The sequence below is a fragment of the Palaemon carinicauda genome, chromosome 5 (genome assembly GCF_036898095.1).
Source record: "Palaemon carinicauda isolate YSFRI2023 chromosome 5, ASM3689809v2, whole genome shotgun sequence".
NCBI classification, from domain to species: Eukaryota; Metazoa; Arthropoda; class Malacostraca; order Decapoda; family Palaemonidae; genus Palaemon; species Palaemon carinicauda.
This window is the reverse complement of record NC_090729.1, coordinates 139,304,993-139,322,492: the sequence shown is the minus strand read 5'-3', so window position 1 is coordinate 139,322,492 and position 17,500 is coordinate 139,304,993. Positions and strand designations below refer to the sequence as shown.

The 17,500-nt window shown below is 41.1% G+C and overlaps 1 protein-coding gene and 1 pseudogene across 2 annotated transcripts in view; both read left to right on the top strand.

Moving 5' to 3' along the window:
• The window catches only part of LOC137640399 (tigger transposable element-derived protein 1-like), a 13,659-nt pseudogene extending 9,485 nt beyond the window's left edge, over nt 1–4,174 (top strand).
• LOC137641510 (uncharacterized) overlaps nt 1–17,500 on the top strand; it is a 380,155-nt gene that overhangs the window by 220,912 nt on the left and 141,743 nt on the right. The window lies entirely within an intron of this gene.

Below are 17,500 nucleotides of genomic sequence, written 5' to 3'. Positions count from 1 at the left end.
ATATTTTACATAAATATATATTTTTATATATTTATATGAATATATTTATTTACATATTTATTTATATTATATATTTAAATATATATGTTTATATATTTAAATGTATATACAGTGGAACCTCTACATACGATTGTCCTAACATACGAATTTCCCAACATACGAAGTAAAATTTGACCAAATTTGTCTCAACATATGGAGTGTTGCTCCAACATACGAAGTAAACAATACACTTACCCGTGGAATTTTCTCGAAAGGGTCCAGTGTCATTTGTTGTTGACGCCGCTAGACGGCAGCACATCGGAGGGACGCCAATCGAGCCTTTTCACGTGTTGTTTTCTGTGTTTCGTAATCATGGGTTCTAAAAAGCTTAGTTTCGGTTCAGGAAGTAGTAGTAGTGGTGAGAAAAAGAGGAAGTCCATGCTTTCATTAGAATTAGAGCAGGAAATAATAGAAAAGCATGAGCGAGTTGTACCTGTTAGCCATCTGGCTAAACAATATGGCCGGAATATCTCGACGATCATAAAACAGAAGTCAGCCTTTAAAGCAGTGAAACCTTCGAAGGGGATCACGATTATTTCCAAACGTCGTAGCTCTACCTTTGAAGAGATGGAATGCCTTTTGTTGATATGGATCAAAGACAAGGAGATTGTTGGCGATACGATCACGGAAACGATCATTTGTGAGAAGGCCAGCGCTATCTACAGTGACTTGAAGGCAGCGCTCTCTCGGGGTGACGCGAGGGAGAGTTCAGCCGATCCTACGACGGAGGAATTCGAGGCGTCTCGAGGTTGGTTCGAGAAATATAGGAAACGGACCGGGATTCATTCATTTGTTCATCATGGAGATGCTTCGAGTTCGGACACCAAGGCTGCTAAAGACTTTGTTAGAAAGTTCGAAAGCATCGTGGCGGAGGAAGGTTACGTAGAGCAGCAGGTGTTCAACTCTGATGAAACCAGTCTGTTTTGGAAAAAGATGCCTAGTCGAACGTACATTACCGCCGAAGAGAAGAAAATGCCTGGACATAGGCCAATGAAGGATCGTTTGACTCTTGCGCTTTGTGTCAACGCCAGTGGGGACTGCAAAATAAAGCCGTTATTGGTTTACCATTCCGAAAACCCTAGGGCATTTAAAGTACATAGAATTAATAAAGACCTGCTACATGTTCTATGGCGTTCTGATTCTAAGGCTTGGGTTACTAGGCATATCTTTGTGGAATGGGTAAACGTAGTTTTCGGCCCTGCTGTCAAGAAGTATCCTCAGGAAAGGAATTTGCTTTTGAAGTGCTTGCTCTGTTTGGACAATGGACCAGCAAGTCATCTCCAATATCAAAAAGCTCTACACCAAACTCTTATTTAAGCAGTGCTTTAATGTCACGCAAGGCATCAACTTAACTTTGCGTGAATTTTGAAGGAGCCACTTTAATATCGTGCATTGCTTAAAGATCATTGATCAGGCTTGGGAGGGAGTAACTCGTCGGACCCTGAATTCCGCTTGGAAGAAGCTTTGGCCTAATGCTGTTGCTCCCAGAGATTTCAAAGGTTTTGGCCCTGAGAATGAACCTGTGCTTGCCGCCGAGGAAGACGTTGAAGAGTTTGTATCCCTTGGCAAGTCCATGGGTCTGGAGGTGGATGAAGATGACATCACCGAACTCGTCGATGAGCATCACGAAGAGCTCACCACCGAGGAACTCAAGGAGCTGCAAGCCATGCAGCATGATGAGTTCCAAGCACAGTTGAATGAGTCGGAGGAGATCGAGGAGGTAGGCCAAATCTTAGGTACGGCGGAAATAAAACAGATGTTGGCATATCATCAACAGGGTGTTGATTTCATCGATAAGCATCACCCACAGAAACTTCAGGTTTGCGTGTTGTTGCGCAGTTCGATGATGTTTGCTTAATGCATTTTAGAAGAATCCTCAAAAGCCGTACAAAGCAACTTTCACTCGATAGTTTCTTTAAAAAATCTTTAAAATGGTCTAGTGATCATTATGAAAAGAAAGAAAGTGAAGCAAAGAAAAGGAACACCAAATCGAGTGAAAGTGATGAAAATTAAAAATAAGAAAAGAAAAAATGTAAAAAAAAAATATAAAATAAAAAGGAAAAAAAATAAGCTAAGTAAGTTAAAGTTCACGTATTAGTGTAAGTTAGTGTAAGTTATCGTACACGTTATCGTACAACGTCACCGTCCCTACCTCCTCGCTGATCTTCCGTCTCCTCCTGCGTAGAAGTCCCTACACCTGCGCTTGCCTGTCGCTAAGGTAAAGTGTTACATTAAAACCCGTTTTTTATTTATTATTTCATTATTATTATTCTTTTTTTTTTTGGTTTGTAATATGTATTTATTATACAGGTATTGTATTAATGTCATGTGTAATTATATGTAGCCATTTATTAAGGATTTATTATGGGTTTTTAGGCTGAGGAACAAATTAAATAAATTACCATGTATTCTTATGGGAATATTTGCTCCAACATACGATCGTTTTAACATATGAAGCAGTTTCTGAAACGAATTAAGATCGTATGTAGAGGTATCACTATATACGTATATATACAGTATATATATATATATATATATATATACAGTATATATATATATATATATATATATATATATATATATATATATATATATATATATATATATATATTTATACATTAGATATATATGTATGTATGTATGTATATATGTATATATATTTACATACACACACACACACACATATATATATATATATATATATATATATATATATATATATATATATATATATATATATATATAGACATGTATATAAATTATATATATATATGCATGTATATATATATATATATATATATATATATATATATATATATATATATATATATATATACACACATATATACGCATATGTATATATATATCATGTATATGTATAAGTATATATTATATATGTATATATATATATATATATATATATATATATATATATATATATATATACTGTATATATACAAATGTGTGTATATATATATATATATATATATATATATATATATATATATATATATATATATATATATATATATACATATATGTATAAATTTATATATATAATGCATATATATATATATATATATATATATATTATGTACATATATATATATATATATATATATATATATATATATATATATATATATATATATATATATATATATATATATATATATATATATATATATATATTATGTACATATATATATATATATGTATATGTATACATACATATATGTATATATTTATGCATATATATACGTATAAATATATATTCATATATATATATATACATATATATACACATACATAAATATATATATATATATATATATATATATATATATATATATATATATATATATATATATATATATATATATATATATATATTGTCTCGATCCTTGGCGGGTCGTGGTGCAAGTTCTTATTGCACGAATAGGGAGAACAGTGTTGTAAGTAATATCTGTGGTAAAATTGGCCAGCGGTAGCGAATATACCTGGGAAAACTTGACAATATTTATTAGGAACAATTCACAACTTAACACTGAGCAAATAACAATAATTAACAAATTACTAAATGAACACTAACCCATTTATAATTAACAATTATCACTTAAACAATAACAACAAAATTCCCCAATGGGAAACCACACACACTCAACGAGAGAGAGTCAATTAATAATTAAACACCCAAATGGGTAACTACAATAAAATTCCCTTGCGGGAAACAACACACTCTTAACTAGAGAGTGTTAAATAAAAAAATTAAACCCTAAAAAAAAAAACACTAAATACCTAGCCATATCACAATCTTTGAGGCTGAAAAAAAAGAAAAACAACTCCCACCGCTCCAAATAATCGGGTAGCAGCTCCACCGGTAACACTACTACTGTAGGGAGTACAGATCCATAGGACTCCTCACCAAAGGGAGGGACATGGAATCCCAACCCCAAAAATAAGGTAAATTATCTTTTCCTACCTTGCAGCTGCCTCCCTACGTATCTCCACGAGCTCTAAGGCTCTCACAACTGGACATGACGAGGATGCGTTGACGGGGGCGCCTCTCCAGAGTCCTTCCCAAAGCCGAGATTTTAATATGTCGGCTCTACAGACGTCAGAAAAGAGCCCGTAGGAACAGCAAAACACCGCAGGTGACCAAAATGCACTTGCATAGAGCTGTTAATGGTGGGTGGTGCAATCCTCACAAGGCTCAATTTAGCTAACAGTTGCAGTATGTCTGGGAAGCCTCAGTTGCTCGACTGTCCGTTTAGCGAACGAGTTCCTCACTTGTAAACTCAGGTGTCTGTTGCCATCCAAGGACTCAGAAAACATGGAAAAGAAAACAGTGTTAAACTAGCCACTTATACATTAACATGAGCGGGGAGGAGGTTAATAAGCTTATGAACAGAAAAAAAAAAACTTTAAATTTACACTAATTTTACATAAGTAAATGTTGAAACAAGGCTGATAAAAATCAAAATAAAAAATTACGTTAATCCATAGTACCTTCCTCCCCAAAGAAAAAAAAAATGTTTTTTAAACAATTTATAAATATATATATATATATATATATATATATATATATATATATATATATATATATATATATATATATATATATAAATGGAAATGCACCTGTAAAGTAAGAATCAATATTATACATAATAAACCTAACACCAAACAGAAATTACCCCTAAAAAATACAAACCAAGAGCTTTATATAGCTCACCATTATTTGCGACCTAATACTACCGTACTTCGTCAAAACCCCAACTTTATGGAAATAGACCTAACTAAACCTACATAAACTTACCGGTACGCCCACAGACATACACCTTAACCTACAATACACTGGCATCATAGCCCAAAAAAGTCATATATATAATACACAATCCAAAATCAGAACAAACCAATGATTAATTTAGGGGAACCTTTAGAAAACACCAGAGCGTATACCACTCAAAGAAAAACTCCTAAACTTCACCTACAAAGCTATATTATAAACAACCACATCCTACCAAAATTTTTTCATACAACCTTAAATGGAGAAACGTGCAAGGCGGCATGTGAGAATTTTGTTGTCAGTCCCTTTAACATGTTTTACAATCAAATTGAATTCCTGCAGTAAAAGGGCCCAGCGCAAAATCCTCTGCTCCCTTCATCCGCTCGATGAAAATCAGTGGATTGTGATCCGTCCGTATCTCGATCGGGAAAGTAAGATTTGTCACATACGGCTTGAAATAGTTAAGAGCTCAGACCAAAGAAAGAGCTTCCTTTTCTATTGTGGAGTAACGTTTTTCAGCCGCCAGAAGATATTTGCTTTAGTAAGACGCAGGATGAACACTGTCCTCCTCTCTCTGGAAGAGGACACCTCCAATGCCAACGTCACTAGCATCTGCTGCTATAACAAAAGGCTTCTGAAAATCTGGGGAAGTCAAAATGGGGTTAGTAATTTACACTGATTTAAGTTTATTAAAAGATTCTTCACACTGGTACGACCAACTAGAACTTTTTTCTTTTTTCTAATAAACTAGTAAGAGGCTGAGCAAGATCAGAGTAATTATGCACAAATCTGCGGTAATAACCAGTCATATCAAGCACCCTTCTTACCTCTCTAACATTACCAGGCCTTTTCAAATTTATAATGGCCTCGAGATTAGCTTGTTTCGGAGCCACCTGACCTAAACCAACCTCATGACCCAGATAACAAACCTTGGCCTGACCCAAAGCCAAATTAACAACTAACCCTGCAGACCTAAGGGCTTCAAAAACCTTACATAACCTTAGCATGTGGGTATCCCAGTCATTACTATATACTACCAAGTCATCCATATAAATTTCCACTCCTTTCAAACCACAAATTACCCTATTCATGAGCCCTTGAAAAGTACATGCGGCATTTTTCATTCCAAAAGACATAACCTTTACACTCATATAGACCAAACGGAGTGACAAAGGCGGATATTTCACGAGCTCGGTCGGACAAAGGAACTTGCCAATAACCCTGTAAAAGATCCAACTTAGAAATAAATTTGGCAGACCCAATCCGGTCCAGTCAATCATCAATACGAGGGAGAGGAAAAGAATAATTTTTTGTATGGGCGTTCAATTTACGGTAGTCCACACACATGCGAAACATACCGTCTGCTTTCTTTACTACAGTATTACAATAGGAGAACTCCAGGGACTTATTGATGGTTGAATAAGGTTATGTTTCAACATATACTCTATCTCTTTACTGACCAAATCCCACTTTACGGGGTTCAACCGGTAAAGACTGTTTCACAGGGAAAGCATCACCTACATCAACGTCATGATTTAAAATGTTTGTCCTACCTGGAGCATCCTGAAAAAGATCTGAAAAGGAATAAATTAAATTTAAGTAAATCTTCCCGTTTGTTAACATCTAAATGCTCTAACCTACTGTTTAACATCTTCAAATTTTGCATATTTTTACCCAATGCATCCGAACGAAAACTGACATCCTAACTCGGCAGAGTCCTCAGGAGACACATCCAATACCACAGACACAGGCTCGGACACTATCGCTATTGGATCACTTTGCTTACCAACATAAGGTTTCAAACGATTAACATGGAATATTCTACATTTACGGCTTGAACCGGGAGCTTCAATTTCATAGTTAACCTCTGGCAGTTTCCTCAAAACTTTCCAAGGGCCCTTACATTTTGGTTTGAGAAAACTATCTGGGGCCATACTCAGCACAAAAACCAACTCCTCAGGTTCAAATGACTGTACTTTTACCTTTTTGTCAATGTTGTTGTTCATTACTGACTGGGACGACCGTTCCAAATTTTCCCTGGCAAACTTCCAGGCACTAACCATTCTTCCCTTCAAGTCTTCCACTAACCCTTTCACATTTGTTTCCTCCTTCCAGTTGGACTTGAATATTTCAAAACTATTTCCAATGGTCCACAGACCTTGTGCCAAAATACCAACTCAAAAGGAGCTACACCAGTGGAAGAGTTTGGGTGATTCCTGATAGCAAAGAGGGCAAAAGTGAGGGCTTTGTCCCAGTCGCTATCATGATCATAACGATGTTTCTTCAGGACAGACTTGAGGGTCTGGTGGAACCTTTCCACCACTCCGTGACTCTCCGGGTGATAAGGTACGCTGGTATTGTGCTGAATGGCCAGTTCTGCACAGTTACCTCTAAATACCTTACTCGTGAAATTCGTGCCACAGTGGGTCTGAATTACACGAGGGAGACCACACATGGAAAAGAAATCCATTAATTTTTCAAAAACAACTTTGGAAGTAATACCCCTCATAGGTATAGCTTCAGGAAAGTGAGAGGCTATATCCATGATAGTTAGTAAATATACGTAACCTGTTTTAGTTTTAGGTAAGGCACCTACCACATCAATTACTAACTCAGAAAAAGGATCACCTATAGCGGGTATGGGATGCAACGGGGCTTTTGGGATCCCCTGATTTGGTTTACCCATAACCTGACAAGTCTCACATGCTCTGATAAATTGCTTCACACTCAATTTAATTCCAGGTCACCAAAAATACCTAGCCAGACTATGAAATGTTTTTAACACACCCAAATGACCTGAAAAAAAATTAGTATGAGCTAACTCCAAAACAGAATTTCTAATTTGAGAAGGTACCACAATCTGTTCCACCCGACCAGTTTTATTCAAATTATCAGATGAGGGACGACTAAACGTATATAGTAAGCCCTTCACAACTCCAAACCTAGGTTTAGTCAGATCCTCAACAACTCCTAAATCAAAATTAAATTCATCCTTTTGAGCTTTAATAAAAGCAGCTATATCCCAATGAAGTTTCATATTAACTACTTCATTACTACTACTTTCTACTGGCCCAGGCCATAAAACGTCTAACTTTACACTACTTGACATGGTCATCTTCATTATCTATATCAAGTAAATTAGACGCTTTTGCTGCGGACCGAGTCATAACAGCCACAGGACTAGCATTTACCGATAATATAGAGAACAGCTCCCGTCCCTCACTATCCAGCATATCATTTCCCAGGATACATCAATACCTGGAATAGGTAGACTATCCACCACAGCCAACTCAGTGACGCGATCATATCCTGGAAAAGACATGCGGATAACATAAGGAGCGGACACAACTGAATCTGGAAAACCTCCCAATAATACAAAATTCCCTGTATATTTCTTAAAACCATTTAGAGCCCTCTTCAGGACTAACGACCTGGCAGAACCAGTGTCCCTGAAAAAACGTCACCTGAACAACTTGAGAGTTAAAAATCAACTTTCCAGGCCACACATATTTGTCGTACTTGGGTCATGATTGGGGATTAGAAACATTAGGCTTGCTACTATTTACTAAACGACTATCTACTGGCGGTGTGTCTATAGGACTATGGCTACTAACCTCTGACTTATCACTAACCAAAGCTACAGGACTTTGATTATTTTGCTCTAGATACATCCTCCGAGCATTACATTGATTTTGGAAATGCCCGGGCTTGTTGCACCAATAACAAGTTCCTTTACGACCTGAACTTCTATTCCCATTGTACCTGTTACTTGGGAAGTCTTTATTAGCAAAAATTTTAGTTCTAGGAGGACCTCCTTGGGCTCTACCCACATCCCTATCACCTGGAAAAGATTTAAAATTAACATTATCACTCTTGGGGATATGGGGAGCCGATGAGGAGGTTTCCCCTCTCCTGCCACTATTAGGGGAGCAAGATGTTTGATTATTTATAGTTTTACAACTAAAACTACCGCTACCTGATCGATGAGTCAATACAAACTCATCTGCTAAGTGAGCGGCACTACTCAATTTCACACTCTCTACCTCCTCCAGGTGAACTATCAACTCCCTGCTACAGGCCTTCTTAAATTCTTCAAGGAGCAACAGTTCACGTAACGCAGCGAAAGTGCCAATCTGACGACTTTCAGCCAGTCGTCGAACTGTTCCTCCTTGACACGGGCAAACTCAACGAAAGACTGAGCAGGGTATTTTGTATAGTTACGAAACCGGAGGCGGTAGGCCTCAGGGACTGTCATACGATTTTAAAATTAAGGCTTTAACCTTCTGATAATCCCAAGCTACTCCCTCCTTCAAGGCATTATACACCCGCATTGCCTTGCCCACCAACCTACACTGTATTAATATTCCACATTTCTGCGGTCCAAGACAATCGGGAGGCCACACGCTCAAATGCCTTGAAGAACTCCGGGACATCCTTTTCGTTAAACACCGCCACCAACTTTAGTGCTGCACCTATATTAAGCCTATCCTGGTAGTCCCTTTTAGGGGAACTTATCAAATTGGCCCCCTGCAACTTAGCCATCTCTATATTTAATTTCACCATCTTCAACTCATGACGCCTTACCCGCTCGTTCTCCTTGAACTCGATTTTTTTCAACTCCATCCGTTTACAAATAAGGTTGAATTCCTTCTCCTCCTTGGAATCACCCAAGTATTAACAGGAGCCTGAGATTTTACAGGTACAGAATCGGGGGGGGGGGGGGGGGGGGGGGGGGACAAAAACGGATTAAAGGTCACATTACCCAAAACCTGGGGAAAACTTGCTGGACCCTCGTAAATGGTAACTACTACAGGAGGGTCCTCAATCAGAATTAGACCGGCCTCATACTTACATTGTCTTCTTCAAGACCCTCACTAGAACTCTCCTCACTATCGCCTATTACCTCACTCTCACTACCCGAATGTGCAGCTTTAACTAACTCCTGTTTCAATTTATCCCTAACTAAATTCAACATCTCTGCTCTGGTGTCCGGCTTATTTAGCGGAACACCCAAGCACTTATAGCCCAGCGGCATAGTAAGAAATATGAAACCAATTGTTCAAATTGTTCTAAAAGCACCAAAATTGGCACACATGTGGATTAATACATTCTGAACAATTTTGGATATGGAGGCATTCAAGATTCTCCCCGTAGCACATTTGGCGGCCATTTTTCAAAATGGCCGCTATTTACCGTTAGCGTCATTGAATATGTACCATAATTTGTCTTTTTGTGGATGCTAAAGGTGATAAGTGTGCTAGAGGTGATAAGTATTGTACAATTACACATACTTCTGTGCTTACCAAATAATTTGGCTACCATTTCACAAGAAAATGAATTTTACTTTGCAGCGGCAGCGTTGGTGGCAGTGACGGCGGCTGCAGTAATAGTATAGTGTTGATAGTCATGGTGCTTGTAGTAGTAACTTGTGGTAACATGGTGGTGTTTTGTGTCTTTGCAGGTGAGGCAGCAGCAGCACCACCTGACATCAGAGACGCGTTGTTCCAGACTGCAGCCATGGCAAAGAAGTTCCAACTGGTCGATACTTTTGAGCAACGTACTCCCACAACACCTCCTGAGACAAACTGGAAGCTGTGTCTTGTATGTCAAGAGGAGACAACAGAGTCACTTGTCTGCCCAGTACTGTCTAAACGCCGAGACCCTGGGAGTGGATACACGACAATGGCTGCAAACTTGGTCAAATTTGATGAACTCGGAGAACTGCCAAGAACTGTTCAGTTACAGAGACTAGATGAAGGACAAGGTGTTGAGGCGACAATGGTTGCCCACCAGGCCAAGTGGCATAAAACATGTATGCTCAAATACAATAACACAATGCTACGAAGAGCAGAGAAGAGACGCATCGCAAGCAGCTCAGCATTTGATAGTACTGACAATGTCCAGGCCAAGCGCGCCAGAACACACTCTTCAGAAGCCACTACCAGCGGCACCTCCTGCTTTTTCTGTGGAAAGTCTGGCACAGAGACCCTACATGAAGTAACAACCTTCCAGGTGGACACACGCGTACGGAAGTGTGCAGCGCAAGTTGGGGACAATGAACTCATAGCCAGGCTCAGCATGGGTGATATGGTGGCTCTGGAGGCCAAGTACCATTCCAAGTGTTTGTTGGCTCTTTACTATCGTGCAAAGACCACTGTAGAAGCCGAGCAGAAAACTGACCATGAAGGTGTAATGTCAAGAATCATACTGGCTGAACTGGTCCTGTATATCGAGGAAACCCACCTAGAAGAGGGCACCACCCCAGTCTTCAGACTCGCAGAACTTGTAAAGCTATACACAACAAGAATGGAACAGCTCGGGGTTGTTTTGTGCCAGAAAGTTAATAGCACAAGGCTGAAAGAGCGCCTGTTAGCCCAGATACCAGGCCTGAGATCCCACAGCAAAGGCCGAGATGTTTTACTAGCGTTTGATGAAGACATTGGTGAAGCGCTAGGCAAAGCCTGCGAGCAAGACTGTGACACTGAGGCAGTTCACCTTGCGCGTGCTGCACAGATAGTTCGTCGATATATGTTTGAAGACACTTACCAATTCCGTGGATCATTCCCGGGCGGCTGTCAGGAGGACTCTGTGCCAAACGTACTAGTTGCAATGGTAAATATGGTGCTGGATGGCCCCACCATCAAGAATCAAAGCCATTCCTCTTCAACACAAGCAGCTCTTTCCATTGCGCAGCTTCTCAAGTTCAACAGTGTCAAGCAAAGTCGGAAGCAGGGAGCAACCAAGACACAGGAGCCTCCAGCTGTCAGACACAGTACGTCTCAAGAAACTCCTCTTCCAACCTATGTTGGGCTGATGCTGTATGCTGAAACACGCAAGAGAGGACTTGTGGACAAGCTCTTCTCTCTGGGCCTAAGCATCTCATATGACAGAGTCCTACGTCTTTCTGCCCAGATGGGAAACAGCGTGTGTCAGCTGTACCGCATAGAGGAAGTGGTCTGCCCGCCTACCCTGCGTAGCAATGTGTTCACAACTGCGGCTGTGGACAACATTGACCACAACCCAAGTGCCACCACAGCCAAGAATTCATTCCATGGAACAGGAATCTCGCTTTTTCAACACCCAACGTGTGCAGATGAGGGAGTGGATCGTAGCATTGCTCTCACTGGGCGTGATACTGGATCAAAGACGGTTGAGCCTCTACCAGAATATTACACGGATGTACGTCCTGTTGCTTCTTCTGTCAAAGGGCAAATGATCCCAGCTACTTCTGTGACCTCTCTTAGACGCCACAACTGTGAGCAGCACATAGAAGATGAGTATATGTGGCTGGAGAACACGAGAAGTGTTCTCAAAGATGATGTTGAGGCCTGTGAAAACACATCAAGGGCTGCATACCATGCAAGGCACCAAGATCCAAAGCAACCAGTCATCACACCAACGTCCCTGCTTCCCTAGGGAGCAAGAGTGACTTGCTGGTGTGCCTTGAAGGCCATGCTGAGCCTCAGTTTGAAGCTCCTACTGTCACTGCTGTTGTCCTCGATGGAGCAGTAATCGTACAGATGTTGAAGCCGGGTACTGCCAACACGTTCGAGGAATATGCACAGCAAGTGTTCATCCCATACGTTGTACAACGTTTCCAACATGTATCACGTCTTGACCTTGTGTGGGACAGCTACAGAGAAGATTCCCTGAAGGCATCAACCAGAGAACAGCGTGGAAAGGGAGTACGTCGGCGTGTTGTCGACTCAGCAGTCATACCAGGAAATTGGCAAAGTTTCCTGCGAGTTGATAGCAACAAAGTGGAGCTCTTCAGCTACCTCTCCACCATGCTTGCAGAGTCCTTTCAAGAAGAAGGCAAGGAACTGGTCGTCACTGATGGGGAGCAGGTGATCTGTGTTCCACAGCAAGAGGATGTCAACTCACTCGCACCATGCAACCAAGAAGAGGCAGACACCCGCATGATGCTACATGTAGCACATGCTGCACAACATGGTCACCACCAGATACAGGTTCGAACAGTAGACAGTGACGTCGTGGTCCTAGCAGTGATGGTAGTCCAGAAACTACCAGCTGGAGACGAACTCTGGGTAGCCTTTGGGACAGGCAAGAACTTCCGCTACATTGCAGCCCATGAAATAGCTTCCTCCCTTGGTCCAGAGAAGGCATGTGCTCTTCCAATGTTTCATGCCATCACAGGGTGTGATACTGTGTCAGCCTTCGTCGGACATGGGAAGAAATCTGCCTGGGCAACATGGAACACGCTGCCAGAACTCACTGATGCCCTGCTGAGTCTGGCAAATGCACACACAAGCATCCAAGAGGATACAATGCATGTCATCGAGAGGTTTGTCATACTCCTGTATGACCGCACAAGCAAATGCAAGGACGTCAACAAGGCGAGAAAGCAGCTCTTTGCAAAGACGAACTCTGTTCAGAACATCCCGCCAACCTACGCTGCTCTGGAGCAGCATGTGAAGAGATCTGCCATTCAGGGTGGTCATGTCTGGGGCCAGGCATTGGTACCAACGCCCGTGCTCCCTCCACCAACAGACTGGGGCTGGCATCGGAGTGATGATGGGCTCTACACACCACTCTGGACCACACTCCCTGAGGCATCCAAGGCCTGCTATGAGCTGGTGTCTTGCGGATGCAAGAAAGGCTGCAAAAACCGCTGCAAGTGCAAGAACGCTTCACTGCAATGCACTGGTCTATGTTTCTGTGAAGGCGAATGCCAGTAGATTGGGACAGAAAACTTGCTAACCAACACTATGATCTGTAGACATTCATAATTCTGGTGACCAGATTTGAAAAGTTCGGAATCATAATTAACATAGTGTGGCAAAATCTACGTTATTGTATTACATGTATGTACTGCAGGATTACACAAGTACTGTGCCTAGAGACTGGGCTTTTGGTCGACTATATAACTACAATCTGACCATACTGTAAACTTCCCGTACTCTGTGTATTATTTTGACTAGCAATTTTGCCAGCAATTTGAAATAAAAAAGCAACTTGAGCAATTAAAGTGTGTTCCTGAAATCAGGTACTGGTTATTAGAGGTATTATGTCATTGAGTATTGAAATCTTCATCAAATGTCCACTTTTTCCACAAAATGGCGGCCAGTTTGGGGGCCATTTTTGAGAAGATTCATCTAAATATCTGTTAAACATTTATTGATGTTAATTCTGATGTAAAAAAAAGGGAATTTTGGCCCATCTAGCACCAAACTAACGACACATAATGAAGTCTATGTAATGACGCTAATGTTAAATGGCGGCCATTTTGAACAATGGCCGCCATATCTTCCTAAGGGCTAATCTTGAATGCCTCCATATCCAAAAATGTTTAGAATATATTAATCTACATGTGTGCCAATTTTGGTGCTTTTAGACCAATTTGAACAATTGGTCTGCTATGCCGCTGTACTATTAGCACACTCAACTAATTGTTTCTTAGCAGGGGCAAATATTTCAGGCAATCAGCTGACCCGAAAAACTCAGCGGGATAAAAAAATAAATCCCTCCATTTTGTTAAAAAGAAAAAATATTCAGGGGAGAAAGGCAATGCTAAAACAAAAAATAAATATTGAAAAGTCCACCCGAGCGTCGCTCCACCGACCAAAATACCGGATACCCTGAGCTCCCTATCCTGTCACGGTCGCCAAATATGTCACGACCCTTGGCGGATCGTGGTGCAAGTTCTTATTGCACGAATAGGGAGAACTGTGTTGTAAGTAATATCTGTGGTAAAATTGGACAGCGGTAGGTAACGAATACACTTGGGAAAACTTAACAATATTTATTAAAAACAATTTTTCTGAAAAGTCAACCTTGTGACTGCCTAACAATTTACAACTTAACACTAAGCAAATAACAATGATTGAAAAATTATTAAATAAACACTTTAACCCATTTATAATTAACAAGTATCACTTAAGCAGTAACAGCAAAATTCCCCAACGGGAAACCACACACACTCAACGAGAGAGTCAATTAATAATTAAACACCCAAATGGGTCACTACAATAACATTCCTCTGTGGGAAACAACACTCTCTCAACTAGAGAGAGTTAAATAAAACAAACACTAAAGAAAATAAAGAAAACACTAAATACCTAGCCATATCATAATCTTTGAGGCTTAAAAAAAACAACTCCCACAGCCCCAAATAATAGGGTAGCGGCTCTACCTGCACATTACTACTGTAGGGAGTACAGCTCCGTAGGACTCCTCACCAAAGGGAGGGATATGGAGTCCCAACCCCAAAAATAAGGTAGATTATCTTTTCCTACCTGGCAGCTGCCTCCCAACGCATCTCCACGAGCTCTAAGGCTCTCATAACTGGACATTACGAGGATGCATTGACGGGGGCGCCTCTCCAGAGTCCTCCCCAAAGCCGAGATTTTTAATGCTTTGGCTCCACAGACTCCAGAAGAGAGCCCTCAGGAACAGGAAAACACCGCAAGTGGCCGAAATGCACCTGCATAAAGCTGTCAACAGTGGGTGGCGCAATCCTCACTAGGCTCAATTTAGTCAACAGCTGCAGTATGTCCGGGAAGCCTCAGCTGCTTGACTGTCCCTTTAGCGAACGAGTTCCTCACTTGTAAACTCAGGTGTTTGTTGCCATCCAAGGACTTGGAAAACACGGAAAAGAAAACAAAGTGTTAAACTAGCCACTTATAAATTAACATGAGCTGGGAGGAGGTTAATAAGCTTTTCAACAGAAAAAACTTTTAAATTTACACTAATTTTACATAACAAATAAATGTAGAAACAAGGCTGATAAAAATCAAAATGAAAAATTGTTAATCCATATATGCTGTATATATATATATACAGTGATACCTCTGGATACGAAAGTTTCTGCTTACGAAAAATTCAGGATGCGAAAAGTGATTCGAAGATTTTTATGCCCCAGGATACAGATAAAATTTCAGGATACGAAAACCTTACGAGATCCCAACTCTTCGCCAAGAGTAATTTTAAAAAGCGCGCGCCGCCAGACTTTGAACTTGGGTAGACTCACTTACAGCCTCCCGCTCACCCATTGGTTATCTCCCTACTCAGACGCTAGCTGACGCCATAAGATCCTGCTTTCCTATTGGTCGGCAACTATCCCAGCTTGCCTACGCACGGGCGTTCATCTCTCTCTCTCTCTTTTTGTTCCGACCGCGGTATCGTTAACAGACATTGTGTTGTGTGCTTTCGCTTGTTTGACTTAGTGTTAATATACAGTACATTCGTACGCCACGTGTTATCGTTAATAAACTTTCGTTACTGTGCACTGTACTGTATTAGTGTTTACTATACATAGACTGTATATAACGTTACGTAGTGTATTATATTACGTATTACTGAAGCCATGGGTCCCAAGAATGTTGCCGAAGGAAAGAAGAAGAAGACGATGCTCTCGATGGAGACGAAACTTGAAATCGTTAAAAAGTACAAGTCTGGCATGCGTTTAAGTGCGATCGCCAAGGAGTATGGCCGGAATCCGTCTACGATAGGCACCATCCTGAAGCAGAAGGCGGCCATCAAAGCAGCAACACCTTCTAAGGGCGTCACTATTTTCTCCAACAAGAGAACGCACGTGCATGACGAGATGGAGAGGCTGCTTCTTGTGTGGATCAAGGACAAAGAGATCTCAGGAGACACCATCACTGAGACTACAATTTGCCAGAAGGCCTCCGCCCATTTTGGTGATCTCGTGCGTGCTCAGGCCGAAGAAGGAGCAGGAGAAGGAACATCCCAGCAGGAACCCCCAGAGTTTAAGGCTTCTCGTGGGTGGTTTTAGAAGTTCAAGAAAAGGACTGGCATCCATTCAGTGGTACGGCATGGGGAGGCAGCCAGCTCGGACACGAAGGCTGCCGAAGCCTTTGTTAAAACGTTCGAGGAGTTGACTCTGCAGGAAGGCTACACTTCGCAGCAAGTTTTCAATTGCGACAAAACTGGGCTTTTCTGGAAGAAAATGCCTCGTCGGACATTCATCACGGCGGAGGAGAAGAGGCTACCCGGACATAAGCCTATGAAGGACAGGCTTACCCTTGCTTTTTGTGCAAATGCCAGTGGGGACTGCAAGATAAAGCCCCTGCTGGTGTACCATTCAGAAAATCCCCGAGCCTTCAAAGCCCACAAAGTTATTAAGGAGAACCTTCCCGTGATGTGGAAGGCGAATGCAAAAGCCTGGGTAACGAGGCAACTGTTCATTGATTGGGTGAATGTCTGCTTCGGTCCGACTGTCCGAAAATATTTGGAAGAAAAGCGCCTCCCTATGAAATGTCTGCTGGTGTTGGACAATGCTCCAGCTCACCCTCCTGGCCTCGAGGAATATCTTCTGGCCGAGTATTCCTTCATAAAGGTCCTGTATCTACCGCCTAACACCACCCCTCTCCTCCAGCCCATGGACCAGCAAGTTATTTCTAATTTTAAAAAATTGTACACGAAGCATCTCTTCAAGAGATGTTTCCAAGTCACAGAGAGTACAAACCTCACTCTGCGTGAATTTTGGAAAGATCACTTCAACATCGTGATATGCTTCAAACTCATCGATCTCGCTTGGCAGGAAGTTTCGAGGCGTACCCTAAACTCATCTTGGAGGAAGCTGTGGCCCGATGCTGTCTCTGCACGAGACTTCGAGGGGTTCGGGAAGCCTGGAGGAGAAGCCGAGAACGTTGACGATCCTGAACCAATTCAGCAGTCTGAGGTGGCTGA